This window comes from Frieseomelitta varia, unplaced genomic scaffold (genome assembly GCF_011392965.1).
Source record: "Frieseomelitta varia isolate USP_RPSP 00005682 unplaced genomic scaffold, Fvar_1.2 scaffold_274, whole genome shotgun sequence".
NCBI lineage: Eukaryota > Metazoa > Arthropoda > Insecta > Hymenoptera > Apidae > Frieseomelitta > Frieseomelitta varia.
The window spans coordinates 322,807-341,355 of NW_025110006.1; positions in this window are offsets into that span (position 1 = coordinate 322,807).

Consider the following 18,549-nt stretch of genomic DNA (forward strand, 5'->3'; position numbering starts at 1 on the left):
TTTTTTTTTTTTTTTTTTTTTTTTTTTTTTTTTTTTAATTTTTTTCTTTTTTTTTTTTTTTTTTTTTAATAAAACATCAAAATATAAATTATTATATTATATATATATATAAAGGACATGATTCAGTAACTTCTCTTCAGTTTCGTCTTTCGAATATTTTTGTCCCTGTTTCGACTTTTTTTTATTCACTCGAAATATGTATAGGGTGGACTAAAAATTTCTCCCTTTTTTTTTTTTAATAAAACGTCAAAATATAAATTATTATATTTTATATATATTTATATATATCTATAAAAAGGACATGATTCATTAATTTCTCTTTCGAATGCCTCTTTTATCCCTGACTTTTATTTATTCGAAATATATATATAGGGTGGGCGAAAAGTCTCACCTACTTTCTTTTCTTTACTACGAAACATAAAGAAAATCACAAATTACAAATTATTTTAGCTAGGAAGTGACTTTTGGCCCACTCTGTAGATATTTTCGCCTCGATGTTTCGCGCGCGATTATTTTAATTACTATAGAAACTAGATCGTCGTTCGCCCGATCAAATTTCCCCGCCATCGTTATCGTTATCTATCGCGCGTTATTAAATTGCCGCGCGTTCGCAGATGAAAATCTGCCCGTGGACGCGCAAATGGCGCGCGCGAGTTTCCCATTTATTTATTTTATTTCTTTTTTTTTTTTTTTTTTCGAATCGGAAAGTATAATTCGCCATTGTATTGTAATCGTGCGTCGCATTGACTCACCCGATAGTTTGCATAAAATTTACCGAACGAACGAATTAATCGTGTTGCTGTTCGTTCAAATTACGATTTCCTTGAAATACTTTGTGAAAAATTTGTAGCGAACGTTCCCCGTTTTAATACGTGCTCGCTCGTGTACCGGTAATTTCACGATTAGTTTTAATTAACTGGGTAACCACGTGCAGGAACATTGATGAATATTGATTTGAAAAAAGCGTCTACATATGAATGCGTGCGTGTATGTGTGTGTGTGTGTATATAAAGGAGGATAATAAAGCGCAGCCTCAGCATGTAAATTGTTGTATGCAGAAGCGTTACATAGATACTTGAACGTGTAACGCGCGTTATAAGTTTACATCAACGCTGTGTCGATTGAATTCGATTGTTTCCCACGATTGAAACATACAGCATTTTTCTTCATTCACCCGGTGATTCATTTTTATTCATTTGTATTTATAATTGAATTTTCTAGTCGAAGTTTACACTTCTAGCGTAAGTTCGTAGTCAAAGTAGACGAAAGTGGATGTTTCTTTTTTTTTTTTTTTTTTTTTTTTTTTTTNTTTTTAGAGAGAGAGAGTGCGAAAATCGAAATAGAATTATATAAGACGTTCGAAAGTAGAATCATAGAGTTTATAAAACTTGGCGAAAATTTTTCTTTGACTTTACGTTTGCAGATATGTGGAAAATTTAGTAAAAAATTGAGATGTATGAAAATTTGCGTTCCCATCTCTGAATATAAAAATATATATATTTATAAATGTATATATATTATATTATATTATTTTTATAAATATATATATAATTTTAATATTGTAAATATAATTTTTATAAATACATATATATTTACAAAAATAAATATAAATGTATATATATTATATATTATATTATTTTTATAAATATTTATATATTTACAAAAATAAATATATTTATAAATGTATATATATTATATTATATTATTTTTATAAATATTTATATATTTATAAAAATAAATATATAAATATGTAATGTGTTAAAAATTTAGTAAAAATTTGAGATGTATGAAAATTTGCATTCCCATCTCTGAATATAAAAATATATATATTTATAAATGTATATATATTATATTATTTATATATATATATATAATATATTTGTATATATTATATTATATTAATTTTATAAATATGTATATATTTATAAAAATAAATATATAAATATATGTGTTAAAAATTTAGTAAAAAATTGAGATGTATGAAAATTTACATTCCCATCTCTGAATATAAAAAAAAAAATATGTATATATATTATATTATATTATTTTTATAAATATATATATTTATTTATTTATAAAAATAAATATATTTATAAATGATTCGTATGAAATTCAAAAATAAATTAAAACTGAAACTCGCGTATCAAAACAATGGAAGAATCAATTTGAAAAATCGTCAGGATTAATCATCGAGATCGGACAGTTAAATTAAAATTTATTGAAACGAAAGAAAAGTAGAGACAGAGATATATGTACATAAATCATATCAGGATTCGTAGATTTCTGTATCTTGTTTTTTTTTTTTTTTCTAATTTTTTCGCAAACAACTCGTAAATAATCGTGCAGCAGATATTCCTGTAATCGTTTCGATTGCAAATTGAAATTGCACGATATTTATTGGTAAAAGGAAATATCGCGTAAATTCCTTTTAATTGGACAGTCGCTGTTTCATTATCGCAGTTTCTCCAACGTGCACCACCTTAATTATGGTTGGCTCTACGTACGTATTTGTTATGTGCTAGAATGTCTGTTCTAGATTATGTGTGTGTCTATTTTCTGCGTTTTGGCCCTGACATATTCGGTCGATGCGTTCTTTAGATTACGTTGAATAATTAGAGGAAATACCACGTGTTTCACTTCGCTGAATTTTTGGCCTGAGAAACGAAATTTTTGATTCTGTTACGGTAATAAGAAATATTAAGCCTTAAATCGTTCGTTCTAGTCGACAAATCGAATTTACTCGAGTAATTGGTGCTGTCGAAGACACGCCGATCGATGCAGGAAAAATTGAATTATCAACAATTGTTTTTTTCTTTACTTAGTTTCGAGTCTCGATTTTTAGAACGCTGATTCGATGAAGGAAAATGATATCGATACTTTCGTTTTCGTGAAACAATTTTCCCGCCAGAGTTCTTTCAATTATAGCTTTTTCGAAAATAATTAATAAATTACACCAATTTCGAAAATAATTAATAAATTATACCAATTACGAAAGCAGATTTTCGCAAGGGAATCTATCAATTTCCGTCCAAAACAAAATTAACCTCTTGCCACGCACGTCGAGAATTTTTTATCCCAAAATTGCAATATTTCCTCAATTTTAAGTATGTTTAAGTATAACCCGGGCAAGACGAATAATCAGTTTACTACTTCTCAATAATTTCTATCCAGTGATGTCATACTGACTCGTTCAAAAGGAAAGGAAAGCGACAATTTATTGTATACGGTTCGGTCACTCGTTATGGTCCGCAATCAGTTTGCCAGCGCGAGTAGTTAAATATCCAAGATTTCGGAAAGGTTTTATTGAATTTTGAAAATTGCAACGAACGTTACGTGAACTAATCGTAAGTGGGATAGTTTAAAATTATTTTCTCGGTTTAAAGAAAAATCTTGACTCTCCCTAATTATATTTTTCTCCCGCAGTTTCGAAAGAACGAGCATATCAAACTCGATTAAATTAAGTTAAATTAAATTTTGGCGGTCCAAAATTAGATCTGGCAATCTAATAATGTAATAAAAAAAATTAATTACCGACCAAATTGATTTTTGGAAATTGCAACGAACGTTACACAGACTAAATAGAAAAATTTGAAACTGTTTTCTTTAACTTAAAAGAGAAATATTAAATTTCCCTCGTCATATTTTCTTTCCTCTGCAGTTTCGAACATATCGAAGAATTTCGTTAAACATCCAAAATTTCAGCAATAATCTGATAATCTAACAAAGAAATTAATCACCGGCATGTTGAATTCTGAAAATTGCAACGAATGTTACACAACTTTGAAAACTAAATAAGCGAAGTTGAAAAAGAAAATTTTAAATATCTCTCGCCATATTTTTCTCTCGTAATAATAAATTCAAGGAGATGGTAATAAACACATCGAGGAAGTAATCGATCGCTCGTTAGGCACAGCCTAGCGATTTTTTAAACCACTGGCTGATTGCCATTGCAATTGTCGATAAGTGACACACCGTGTCTCTCTGTTATGGCTTTCGACCAGCAGATTGTCGATATCGTTTCGTAGAATCTGAATCCACTCACGAGGGAACATTCTTCGACTTTCATTTTCGACCGGATTATCTTCAAACGACGCGATATACCAACGCTATTTTTTTTTTCATAATAAAAATAGTGAAATAGAACGTACGAAGCGTGTGTGTAATATTTGCGAGATAATCCAGAGGGAATTCTAGAAATTTCGATATATCGGGGAAAGAGTTATTAGATTCTGCTACGCGTTCGAGTAGCGGTATGCGTGCGTTTGTTAATGTGTGTGCCAGAGTTGGGCATATTTTATTCGAGCAACGAATAATTTATTCGTAAATAACGAATAACGATTTTCGATTCGAGGAAAAATTGTTTTAGTTATTCACGAATATGACGATCGTATACGAATGAAATTTTATTCGATGAATTTATTCGTCAAATGTTACTCGAACAAAATTTTATTCGAATAATGCCGAATACTCTGGTGTGTGCATCTAATTAATACGTACGTGCTGCATACCGAAATTAATATCGAAACGTCGTGTATTCGCGAAAGCTTAAAAAAAAAAAAAAAAAAGGAAAGAAATGAGTTGAGAGCGGTGTTCGCTTTAATGAATCCGTTCTTGAAAATTCTAATTTAAGGGTGCACACGTATTCTTAAACGGAGTTCGCTCTCCGGTGTATTCTCTTCGCGAACTTTCCAGATTAAATGGCTTTCAGCAAGACGAACGCGGCAACTTTTCGTTCCTTGCAATTTTTATTTTTTAATTTGTCGGGAGAGCCAGTTTACAGCGAACAGGATAACTGTAAATTAGAGTTCTGGACGATGAAGGATTGTCGATAAATTTTGGGCTGATGTAACTTTGTCGGAAGAAAGAAAATGTTTTAGGGGAAAGAGAGAGTCAGGAACAACGTGCGAGCAATGTGCAGAAAAAAAAAAAAGGAAAAAGAAAAAGGGAAGAAAAATTTGCCGACAGAACGGAACGATCGGACTGTGAAATATTTTTCACGTCGGCCATCCATACTCGACCCGGCGAAATTAGCACACAATGAGATCCAAATTTATTAAGTATTCTCTCCCTTCTTAGAGCAGCGTGATTCCTCTTTTAGATGCGGGTCTAGACACTCGAAAGACACTGCGATCGCGATAAATCGTTATTTATAGACCCGGAGACAATCTTCGTTTACCGTGGCTAGCCTAATTGCATTTCTTTTGCGCGAAATCTCGAAATTGAAGAAGCAAAACGTCGCTCAGTCGTCGTCTTCCTGACGTCAGACACTGGCATCTTTTATTATTTAATTCGTAGCTTCGTGGTTTGAACTTTATTTCGAATCTTGAATAACAGGCTTGTCTTAATTTTAATTTTAATTTTTAATTTTTAATTTTAATTTTTAATTTTTAACTTTAATTTTAATTTTTATTAAATTTTATTTAATCTTAATTTTAGCTAATTAATAATATAATTATATATATATATATATATATATATATATATTATCATATACATAATAATATATATTATTAATTAGTTAAATATATATTAATAAATAAATATATCTATAATTACTAATTATTAACTACATATATGTATATATCAATAATTAGTAATTATAAATATATATTATTAATATATATTTAACTAATTAATGTATTGTTATGTATTATTATGTATATGATATATATATATATATAATTATATTATTAATGAGTTAAAATTAAAACTAAATTTAATAGAAGTTAAAATTAAAACTAAAGCTAAAATTAAAATTAAAACTAACCTGTTATCCAAGATTAGAAATAGAATTAAACATATATGCACACACACATTTAACAAGCGTGTTTACTTGGGCAGACAAGCAAATTTGAGACAGAAACGAAACATTTAAATATCGACCACACGTCGGCATTCAAATTTGGATAGAGAGAAGAAATATATATGTATATATTATCACGTCGAGATACTGGATCTCGAATGTTCCTCGTACGAGTCACCTCGTAAGTTTTTATTGTTTAATACATTCAATCTCTGACATTAGTTACGCGAGCTAATTCGTCAGCAGGCCTCCGCGTTCGCATAATAAGTAGACCGCTGGTAAATCGCGCGTTTTGTTAGCTTCAACTCGGTAAATAAGTAAATTTCGTCTTTCAAACGTAGCAACGAGGATTATTTTTAATCGCAACGGTTCACGGGTGGTGCGTCTTTTTTTGTACACGTGATAAATTAAAATTTCTCCTGACCTCTTTGCAACGATCTGTTAAAAACTCGCTATGCGATTTTTTTTTCACAATTTCCCCGAATTCCGAACATTTGGCTTTAAATGACAGAATGTTCGCATTTCTTGAATTTTTGTCGGTTTTTGATCCTAATACTTGACGCGTGATAAAACGACGAAGAAAAAAAATCACGCAGCAGGGATTTTAAAGGATCGTTGTAGATCTGTTCACGAAAAAAATCTTTCGTCTTTTTATTCAACAGTGAACATTAAAATTAAACGACGAAATGTTTGAAATTTTCTTGAGATTTTCGTCATTTAACCGAAATATTCCATGTTTGATTAAACGATGAAAAATGGAGACATCGATCTTCATCGAAATGATGGCGGACCTAGCTACGAAAAATATTTTTCAACGTTTTCACAGGTGTCTGAAGTTCGACAATTTTCGAACAGTAAAAAAGTATCTTCATTTTCCTATTTTCTACACTAGAGTCGGCTAATTGGCGGCCTGCGGACCCTTGCCCCCACTCTCCTGGTCACTAGCGCTACCCCCTCCACTGCATCGATCCCCTCCACCTGCTTATTGTTAGTAGGAAAATCAACAGTGGAGGGGGTAGCGCTAGCGACCAGGAAAGTGCTCGAACACCACGTTAAAATCATCTCTGAAAGAAACGAACTCACAACGTTCAAAGCGGATGCCTCTTCATGCTTCTCAAACTTACATTTCCAAGTAAATCGTTGCACCATCGTTTCTCTTCGATTTTACGTTTAAATCATTTTAAATCGTCGACAATTTTCCATCGTTATCGGTACAATTGTAATCATTTTAAATCGTTGATAATTTTCCATCGTTACCGGTACAATTGTAATTTCAAAGAGGCAAAGAGCCTGAAGAGCGTAGAAGTCGCGATGGTTTAATATGGGGCGAAATGTTGTATAAATTCCCCGCGTGAGCAAGCTGTGAGTGTGAGCGAATTTGCATAAACATCCGCGCGCGGCCGGATTTTTCAAGACGATTAAAAATATGCGTGGACCGCGGCCCGCGGCGAAACGGCGATTGTTAATTAACGCGAGAGCCTCTTCGAGAGGCCGCGTCCCCCCCCCCTCTCTCTCTCTCTCTCCCTCTCCGTCGCGCATTTCAAATGAGCCAGGGAACGAAAGGATGGTAACGAGCCAAGTGAGGATATATACGTATATCGCGCGATCGCTGGTTGCACAATCCACTCCACCGAGTCTATGGATTCAAACCGTCTTGGCACTGTTTCGCGCCTCGCTCTTCCCACCTATCCAGACCTTGCGTATTTTCCGCTCTTGTCCCCATTGGGAGTTGCAACTTTTCTTTCCTTTCTTTTCTCCCTTTTCTTCTCTTTCTCTTTCTCTTTCTTTTTCTTTTTCTCTTTTCGGTCTCTTGTAATTACGCGATAGTCCTCGTGACCGTTGTTACAACGACTCGCGAACGCATTTGGACTTTGCAACGGCAGGGGAAATTTATTAATAGCATTTTTTGATATATTGCGTATTGGCTGCCGCGCCGGAAGATTGATGTTTAATTTTTGGAAGAGAATAGAACAGGAATTGGGATGTTTAAATTTTGTAGAGTATCGTGTTGCAGCGAGAATGCAGTGAAAGTGTATTTTCTTTTTTTTTTTTATATTACAATTTTTATATTACAATTTTTACGTCGTTTTACAATAAAATTTCAAATAGCGTAAATAATTACAGCATTGTGTAATAATTAATTTATTTTGACTATTATCATCGTGACACATTTTCAAATTAATTTTTAAATTTTTATCGTGTAAATAAATATATAAATTTATAACATGTTATATGTATATATATATATATATATATACATATTTATAATATATTTCTACACAATATATAATACATATTTACGTATTTTTGATACATTTATAAGGACAAAAGATGTATAATATTACATTGTTATATTCGTATTATTATATGTACAGTATTATATTATTATATTTGTAATATAATATATTATTGTATGTATATATTTCGTATATATTCGTATTATTATATATATAATATTATAATTTGTTTTACATTTATTTGTACAAAATTGTTATTTATATCGAGTATCATCTATAATAATATAATATTATATATTATATTATATTATAATAATATAATAAATTATAATATAATATAAAAATTATAATTATAATTATAATGTAATATAAAAATTATAATTATAATTATAATGTAATATAAAAATTATAATATAAAAATAATTATAATTATAATGTAATATAAAAATTATGATATAAAAATAATTATAATTATAATGTAATATAAAAATTATAATTATAATATAAAAATAATTATAATTATAATTGTAATATAAAAATAATTATAATTATAATTATAATATAATATAAAAATTGAATGAAAGTTCTGTCTAATAATCCCTCGATAGAGATTTCAAAGTCGAGTTCGAGTAATTGGAAACAGTGTTCTATCGAAGATATTCTCGCGGTGAAGTCGCGCGAGTAAAGATAATATGCATTGTTGGAAGAGGTAGGTCGGGAAAGATGCGTGGCATTTACGCGCGACCACATACACGTGCACACCTTCTTCGGATACGTTACACGCCAACACTGCCACCTAAAATTATCTGTTCTTAATTAGAGTGTTGGTGTTATACCTATTCACTCGGCGATTCTTCAATTAATGAGGACGAATAGGCGTTCACTTTATTTTTTCCAAGGAAGGAGTGGCCTAGCACTTTCTCTATGCGCTTTGTCTTTAGCTTTATGTCTTCGAGAATCGATGGAAATAAATTTTTTTTTTTTTTTTGCATCTTCGAAGTAAACTAAGGATATTTCTGTTCTCGAAAATTGTCAAAATTCGAACGTCCCTGAAAACGTTTAAAAATTTTTTTTTCATTGCCAAATCTGCCATGATCTTGAAGAATGGAGTCTCTCCTCTTTTGCTGTACAATTTTTTTTTCATCATTTTATCGGACTTTAAACGTTACATCATGCAGCAAGAGTGGAAATGCGAGAATACTTTTTTTTTTCGAAAATTGTCAAAAAAGTTTCTCCAAGTAACCATACGTCGCGACACGATAGTTCTCTTGAAAAATGGCGATTAAAGTTCCTTAATAATTTAACGTTGTGAACGCGTGCGTCCTAACAGCGACTTTATAGTTCTGCGTTTGATTTCACTAACATTTGATTTATCGCGGTTTTGTAACATCGGTATGAGTTCAAATAATTAAACTAAAAATAACAAGACCAACTATTAACATTATTCGAAATATAAGCGTTACATCCGCGCGTCTAGAACCATAAAGTCGCTGTTAGAACGCACGCGTCCGCAGTGTAACTTTTTCGTCATTCTTCGATAGAACTATTATTAGGTTGCGATCTGTGATTCCGTGGAAAAGTTTTGCCTTCGTGACGAGTAAAAATGCAACAGAAAAAAAAAAAGAAAAACAATTTCTGACCTTGAAATCTTGAGATTCGTTGGATCTAACGTCCATCAAATCAAAGGCGTGGAATTCACCTATGATAGCCATGGACAAACTTTTCTTCCACGACTTTATTAACCACTTGCGCTGGCAACTGATTGCGGACCGTAACGAGCGACCGAGCCGTATACAATATAATTCGTCGCTTTCTTTTCGAACTCACCGATATCATATGACACTGGATAGAAATGATTGAATGAAGTAACAAATATTTATTATTTGTTTCGCCTATTCTGTTTTATTTAAATACACTTAAAAACTGAGAAACTATTACAATTTTGGAACAAACAGTTCTCCAGCGCAAAAGAGGCTAAAGGAAAACGGCGCAACTCGAGTCGATTCGCGGTTGCAACATCGTGCAAAGATAAACAAGCAAAGATTATTTGAATAACTTTAAACGACTCTCGCTGAATTGAGAAGCAAGGATTGATTCGAGGAAAGAACTCGACTCGCGAAGTGAACGTTTTCCCTGGAAAAAAAAGAAAAAAAGGGAAACAAGCGTCGATGATAACGATCTGGACTAACGATTTTTCATATTCATCGCGATACGTCATGATAATTCGAGGGTGGCGATAAATCTGTTAGATAGCCGGCTAAATTTCGAACACGTCGAGAGTAGGTAGAAAGCGAGGATTTAGAGAGGACTTTTCGCAAAACGGGTGGGACGTATCGTGGCGATAATGTGATTAAATTGTTGGATTGTTGACGTCGTTCAGCACAGACACATACAATAATACACGGCTGGTATCTCCCTCGCCCTTTTCACCCAACGTTCGCTTCGTGCACGTGTTCCGTTGAGACAGGTAGCCAGCAATAAATTATTTTTATAATTATTTATACCTACCACCTTGACCTTTTTCTTCAATGGGAAGGCGATGGATGGATGGTGAGGCAGAGGAAGAACTGCTTTATCTCTTGCGTTGCAAGGTTGTTTATTGGGTAAACATGCGACGTATAGTGCGTGCATACGGTCGTGGAAATTTCAAACGCCGGGGTGGGGAAAACCTTCTTGGCGATTAGAGCGACACGTCGAATTGGAAAAGTGTTGTGCGCCTGATGTGACACACACGTGTCCCCCGCGAGATTTTGGGACGCGTGCTGCACTTTCGAAAGAGATAACAATCCTCCTTTGAATAAACTGGCTATTTGTGACACCTTTATTTTATATATATTTTATTTTATATCTTTATTTTATATATATTTTATTTTATACCTTTATTTTATATATATTTTATTTTATACCTTTATTTTATATTTTATTTTATTTTTTTATTTTTATTATTATTTTGTATTTTATTTTATTCTTTTATTATTATTATTATTTTATATTTTTTATTCTTTTATTTTTATTATTATTTTATATTTTTTATTCTTTTATTTTTATTATTTTATATTTTATTTTATTTTTTTATTTTTATTATTATTTTATATTTTTTATTATTATTTTATTATTTTATATTTTTATTTTATTTTTTTATTTTTATTATTATTTTATATTTTATTTTATTATAAAAATATATATATATATAATTCACGATAAGTATGTTAGATATTAAAATTAAAAATATTAAATATTAAATTGCAATAAATATTAAAATAAGTACTAAAATATTAAAAAAATAAGTAATATTAAATATTAAATAGCATTAAATATTAAAATAACTACTAAAATAAGTAAAAAAATAAGTAATATTAAATATAAAAATAACAGTACTAAATATTAAATATTAAAAAAAATAACAGTACTAAATATTAAATATTAAAATAACAGTACTAAATATTAAATATTAAAATAATAGTACTAAATATTAAAAATAAAAGCCTAAGATCCTTTTTTGAGCGTAAGTGTGTATATACGCAATTTATTTTCGTATGTTTGTGTTCCATTTGTATCACACATGTAATTCAATTCACGTGGCTTGTATTCGATGATTTTTCATCGTGTGCGACTGTACAAGTCAACGACGAGCTACTCGAGGACTATTAACCGCGAGAAGATTATTTAAAAGAAAAAAGAAACTACGATATTTCAATCTAGACAGAATAGGTGTCGAATTTCTCACGGTTTGTTGTTGCCGGAGCGCTGGAGCCAGACCAATTGCGAGTCGCGAATGATAAAAGCAACTTGGGCCCTTGGTGCTTGGCCCAAGCATCGTGGAGAACGACAAATGATTATGCCTCACCTTGTACCTCTTCCGCGTATCTATATTCAGTCCCGTCCGGCCACTGTATTCACCGCTATCGATCCATTACAGCTACGCGCGCTGGCAAGACCAACTTTTACTTACACGCGGTCAGCGAGTAAAAAGGGAGACGAGAAAAAAGAAAAAAAAAAAAAAAAAACGAAAGTCGCGTTTTCTTTTCCCTCAGACTTTTTCCTTCTTGCAGAGACAAGACAGACAGACAGACAGACAGAAACAGAAAGAGAGAAAGAGAGAAATTAGAGAACACGAGCAATTTCCACACACACGAGAACAGAGAGACCGATTGATATCAAACGCACACACACAATCGAGAAACACGCAATTTCATCTTTCATAAATGGAGAAAACAATTGATTGTTTTCGAGAAACAATTGATGTTCCACTCGAACAGCCGTGAAAAGAGCAGAAGGGGCGAGGTATTTTATTTATTTATTTTTTTTTTCTGGACAACTGTCTCGACGGATTGATACCAACCACCCTCGCGGGGAGCAACTCGTTGGAATTAGAAATTTCGGGGCGAAATAAGTGTGCTCGAAATTAAATACGTTCGTTTCCAAGCCGCGGACGATAGGAAGCATTTGCTGCTTTCCGATTTCATGAAGTTTCGACGTGATATTCCCGAAGCAATACAGGTGATGGAAGAATAAGATGGACTTTCACGGGGGTTGGTTCTCTGAGAACGTTATTGTTCCTGTTTGCACATTCGGTGTCCCGAATTTAAATGTCGAAACTTCGGGAACGCGCGGAGGATCGATGAACGGAGGAAAAGGGAAGTTCTTCAGAGATTTGTCCGTTTCTTTTTTTTAGAGTGGAGAAAATCGAAACTAAAAAAACTTTTCCTAGTTTATCGGGCCGCTATGTGCTCCCGAAGTTCTTTCTTTCGACACTTGAATTTGGAACACCTGGTATACAATATGTGGCAAAATGTGGCAAATATGTAAAATATAAATAACATATAATATAATTCAACGGTTGCTTTGAAAATGTATAAAATATATAAAATGTTCAACAGAGATATGTCGTTGAATTTTGGGGCTTAACAGGTGACATTATCTTCCATCCAGATTCAATATTTTCGAACTTAATTTTCGTAAGAATATAAAATATTGCACGAAACCGTTTTGTCTGGGAATAAAATAAAATAAGCTCAATCTGCCAATCTGATACGGAAAATACGGAAAATACGCAACATATAATAATGTATGAAGAAATGACCATAGTTTGTGTAATAAGTTGCTACAAAAGGACTTGCAAACGTATGTTTTTAAAGGCTCGAATGATCTCTCGTAAAATATACATAACTAATGAAAGTTTATGTATTTTCTTAGTCTTATCATCCTCTTGTTCTTATTACTTTCATTTCTCTATAATATAAAATATTTTATATATATATATATATATATTATATATATAATATTTATATTTTATATTATAATATATATAATATGTATAATATTTTATATTATAGAGAAATGAAAGTAACAATATATATTATATTGAAGTAATATATTAATATAATGAAAGTAACATATTATATTATCTATAATTTTGTGTTTATGTTTTATAGTGGACGAATCAGTTCAGAAAATTCGTTCGAACACGAGTGAAAATATTATCGCGAGATATTACGCTGCGTGTTTCTCCGTTTTGTCCCCGATACGATATGTAGATAACAATGTTCGGAACTGAAATTAAAAAAAAAAAAGAAAAGAGAGAGAGAGAGAAAGTACAGAAGAGAACACGAAACGGAGAAATTATCGATCACGTTGTCGCGCTATTGTTTCACAGAGAATCGAAGGATATCGTATTAAAAACGATTGAAATAAATTCCCGTCGTGAAATATTTGCGGTCGCGCCGTGGCAAACAAAGTCTGGAACTTTATCCCCTTTTTGATTATTCGGCTGCCGATACGGTGGAAATATATTTTTATCGCGGCGATAAACAGAGACGAAGCGAGAATTAAATTCTCGTTAGTTACAATTTAAAAAAAAGCAACATTTAGCAAATTTCTAGTTTACCGACTTTTTGCAATTTTGACTATTTCGCTATTGTTTCTCTAATGAGACATCCATTTCATCTTGCTTGGAAAAAGAGAAATCAATTTGGGAGAGAAGTCAATTCTAAGAAGTTGTACAGTAATTCTTGTTATTATTATTTTTTTTTTTTTTTTTTTTGTTAAAAAAATTATAAGCGAAATGGGCAAAATTGGGAGAAGCCGCTAAGTTAGAAATCTGTCTAAAATGTTACTTTATCTGTCGCTGTCGACGAATTAAAAATAAGAATAAGGGACACAAAGATAGGATTGAATAAAATGGAACATGAAAGTAAGATTAAATAATTAAAAATGAGAAAAAGTAATTGAAAAATAAGAAAATGAATATATCAAAAATAATTTTGAGAAAATAAATAATTTAAAAATAAGATCGAACAGAGAAGCTAACACGCCTAACTAATTCACTGTACAGGATATACACCGTTGTGTCTATACACCGTGTACGATACGAACACGATATATCGATTTATCTAAATGTTCATCAAATGTTCATCACGTCACTTCAACAGAGTCGTCAGTTTTGAAGTGGTACGGTACTCGCGAAAATTGCCGATAATAAAGTTAAATTGCTGGTTGCGATTAAAAGGTCGTGCACCTTTCGCAAAAATCAAAAAAAAAAAAAAAAAAAACATCGATCTTTCCGAAAATTGTGTTTCCTGTGTAGAATATTCCAGTGACTAGAATGTTCTAGAAAACAATCAACTTTCGAAATCTAATCGTGGGGGAAAATTTTCTCAATTGTTATTTTTCACAATTCTCGACAATTTTGGAAGAAAGGAACTCGTGGTCGGTAAAGTAGAGCGTTTAAACGCAATTGAAAACGTGGTTTTATACATCTCTGTATATACAGGGTGTTTAAAAAAATTTGGGGCTAAATTTATGCTTGCTCTTCTATCGACTGCATGATGCAAAAAACATCTTTGGAAAAAAGAGAACTCGAGGCTGATAAAGTAGGAATTTCACGCTTTAAAACGAGGCTAACTAAATTGCGTTTTAAAACGATTTCAAATATCGATGATTTTTCATCGAGCTTGCGAATACTTTCATCTTCATAGACAGAGAAAACTATGATATGTATCAATTCACAAATATAAATATTATTTATGTTGTGTAATTAATTTTATATTATTATTTATGTAAATAACAATATAAAATTAATTTATTATATATATATATAAATTAATATATATAAATTAATAATTATTATATCATATATATAATATATATAAATTAATTAATTAAATTATATATATATATATATATATATATATATATAACAAGATATTAAATAAGTATAAGAAAATAATATTTAATTAAAAAATGTAAATACGTAAGTGAAAGTTAATTTATAACATATACAACGTTTATACTTATAAATTAATAATAGTTACATTAGTTACATTTCTGAATCTAATACTAATTACCACTCAGCCACCAAAGTTGTCGTTTTTCACTACCAAAAACTCAATTCGCCGCGGATATTTATCACGAAGATTAAAGTTTAATTTAATTAAACTTTGCAACCGCCAGATCGTAGTTTCGAAAGTCGTGCGGGATCGTCAGCTGAGATAGACAACTCTGGCTGGTGAAGCCAGAAAGATTCTCTACGGCACGAAACAAGATGAAAATCCACCGCCTAATTTGCTACGTAGTTTACTATACGAGGGATAACGTTCACAACGTTTATTCAATTTTGGTTTGTGTAATTGCGTTTAGGGAAGGGGATAAGACGAACAGTCGAGAATAACAAAGCTACGACGGAGGCGCGTTTCACAGTCGAGAAATCCTCGTTTGAGTACACCTACTTGGCTAATTTCCTACTGCTACACGTGCGAAAATAAATCAAAAGTACAGATTAGCAGCTTTTCAATCTTCGGCCTGGTCCACGCGAAAACAAAATTTCAACTCAGAATCAGAGTCAGTATTTACGAGCAACGAATTCAAGAATTTGGACGAATCGAGTCCTCTCGTACGCTTTTGGTAATTTTACCACACGAAAATCAGAATGCTACGACGATTCAGTTATAAGTTTCGGCGTTGAAGTATTAAAAGAAGAACAAAAAAAAAAAAAAATTAAAACAGAAATAAAATACTTATTTATGTAAGTAATGTATCTTATAGACAAGCACAGCGAAGAGCACAATTTGTACCAATGACAGTGAGTGATTGTTATTTAAGCTTCATGACAGTTTAATGACGATTCAAATTGTCATTTAAACGACATATAATTTCGTAAAGAAGAGATCGTGCAACGATCCACTTGGTCCCGTTTTAAAGCGCGAAGCCTCTACTTTAATAATCGTGCGTTCGTTACTTTCGAAGACCCTGCATCGCCTACTCGGTGGAAAAGTGAGGACACTTTCCTCCCTTGTGAAATTGTAAAAATTTGAACGCGCGTAGAAAACGTTAAAAAAATTTTTTTAGCTTCATCTAGCTTCACTACGATTTTGAAGACTGAAGCCGCCTCTTAAAATTCGCTGTGTCCGATTCTTTTCTTCTTTTCACCATTTTAGAGAACTTTGTTAAAATTGTTCGAATTTCTACAATTTATATATGATATAAATATATATTATTATATATGATAAACATATATATTCATATATATTTATATATGATATATATATATATTTATATGTAAATAATAAATACAAATACATATTTATTTATTTATATATATTTATATGTATTTATTATTTATGTATATTTATATTTATTTGTATTTATTATTTATGTATTTTTATATTTATTTGTATTTATTATTTATGTATATTTATATTTATTTGTGTTTATTATTTATGTATATTTATATTTATTTGCATTTATTATTTATGTATATTTATATTTATTTGTATTTATTATTTATGTATATTTATATTTATTTGCATTTATTATTTACATATATATGCAATAAATATATATATTTATACACATGCAATAAATACATATTTATTTATATATATTTATGTATATTTATTTGTATTTATTATTTATGTATCTTTATATTTATTTGCATTTATTATTTATGTATATTTATATTTATTTGTATTTATTATTTATGTATATTTATATTTATTTGCATTTATTATTTATATATATATGCAATAAATATATATATTTATTTATATATATTTATACATATGCAATAAATACATATTTATTTATATATATTTATGTATACGCAATAAATACATATTTATTTATATATTTTTATATATACGCAATAAATACATATTTATTTATATATTTTTATATATATGCAATAAATACATATTTATTTATTTATATATATTTATATGTAAATAATAAATACAAATGTATATTTTTATTTTTATCATATGTAAGTGAATAATTTATAAATACATACATATTTATTCATTTGTAAATTATTCACATGTATATTTATTTACAAAATAAGATAGACGCACAAGGTGTTACTACTTTTTCCGGAACAACTTTGCCCCCACGAGTAAAAAGACACTCCGTATATATAGACTTACCGGAGAGTGACTGTAGATGACTGCGGACTTCGGTGCAGTTGCAAGAAAGACTTCAAAGTACGACTGTTGCAAAGAATACGAGAAGATACGCGAAGTATCTTCCACTATTTCCAAACAAACCGTAGACCCATCGTTTCTACTTAACTTAACCTTAACCCCCCATTTCTCCGATATCCATAAAAAAAAAAAAAGTGTTTAAAATTTTTCTCATGAAATTTTAAAAATCTGGCGAATCGAAATCTTTCTCCGACAAAAACCACGAAACTTTACTACGTTACTACGGCGCTTTATCATCGCTTGCCACGATAATTCCCTTTTGTTTTCCCCCGTTTATCGATAAAAGTGTTTTGTTTCGCCATGGGAAACACGTTTTCAACGTGCCACGTGGCGGCGTTAAAAAATCTCGGGCATCGCGGAAACAAAGTTGGTGCCGCACTTGCGAACTGTCGTGTTTAATATTCAAAGGACGAACGTTTAAAAATATCCAATTCCAGGGCGGATTTCCGACAGGCTTGGAGAATGCATTCGCTCGCTTCCTCTTCTCTTCTCTTCTCTCGCCTCCGCGCGAATTGTATCGCGATAAATTTTGTCGTGCAGGACGGCAGGAATTTCTTCTTTTTTTTCCATCTTTTCTTTCCTTTTTTTTTTCCTGTGGCGTTTCTCGCTGCACGAAACAAACGTTGTTTATCGCGTGTACCCGCGACTTTAATTTGTTTGCACACGTTGCTTTCGCCTCCCGTTAAACTGACCTCTCTCTTTCTCTCTCTCTCTCTCTCTCTCTCTCTCTCTCTCTCTCTCTCTTTCTCTCTCTCTCTCTCTCTCCGGCGAGAAAATTCAATATAATCTCCATCGTGCGACGTTGCGCGTGCACAAATAATTAGATTTTTTCTTGTTTTCTTTTTTTTCTTCCTTTTTTCGAAAACTCAAATTCTCGCACGGTATTTTCTCGCGTGACATTTACTTCGTCTCCGTCAGATCTGCGAGTATTTTATGTATACATTCAATTTTTAGTGTTAATATATGCATTAATTTTAAGTATATATTATTATGTATGTTATATTATATATATATATATATATATATATATATA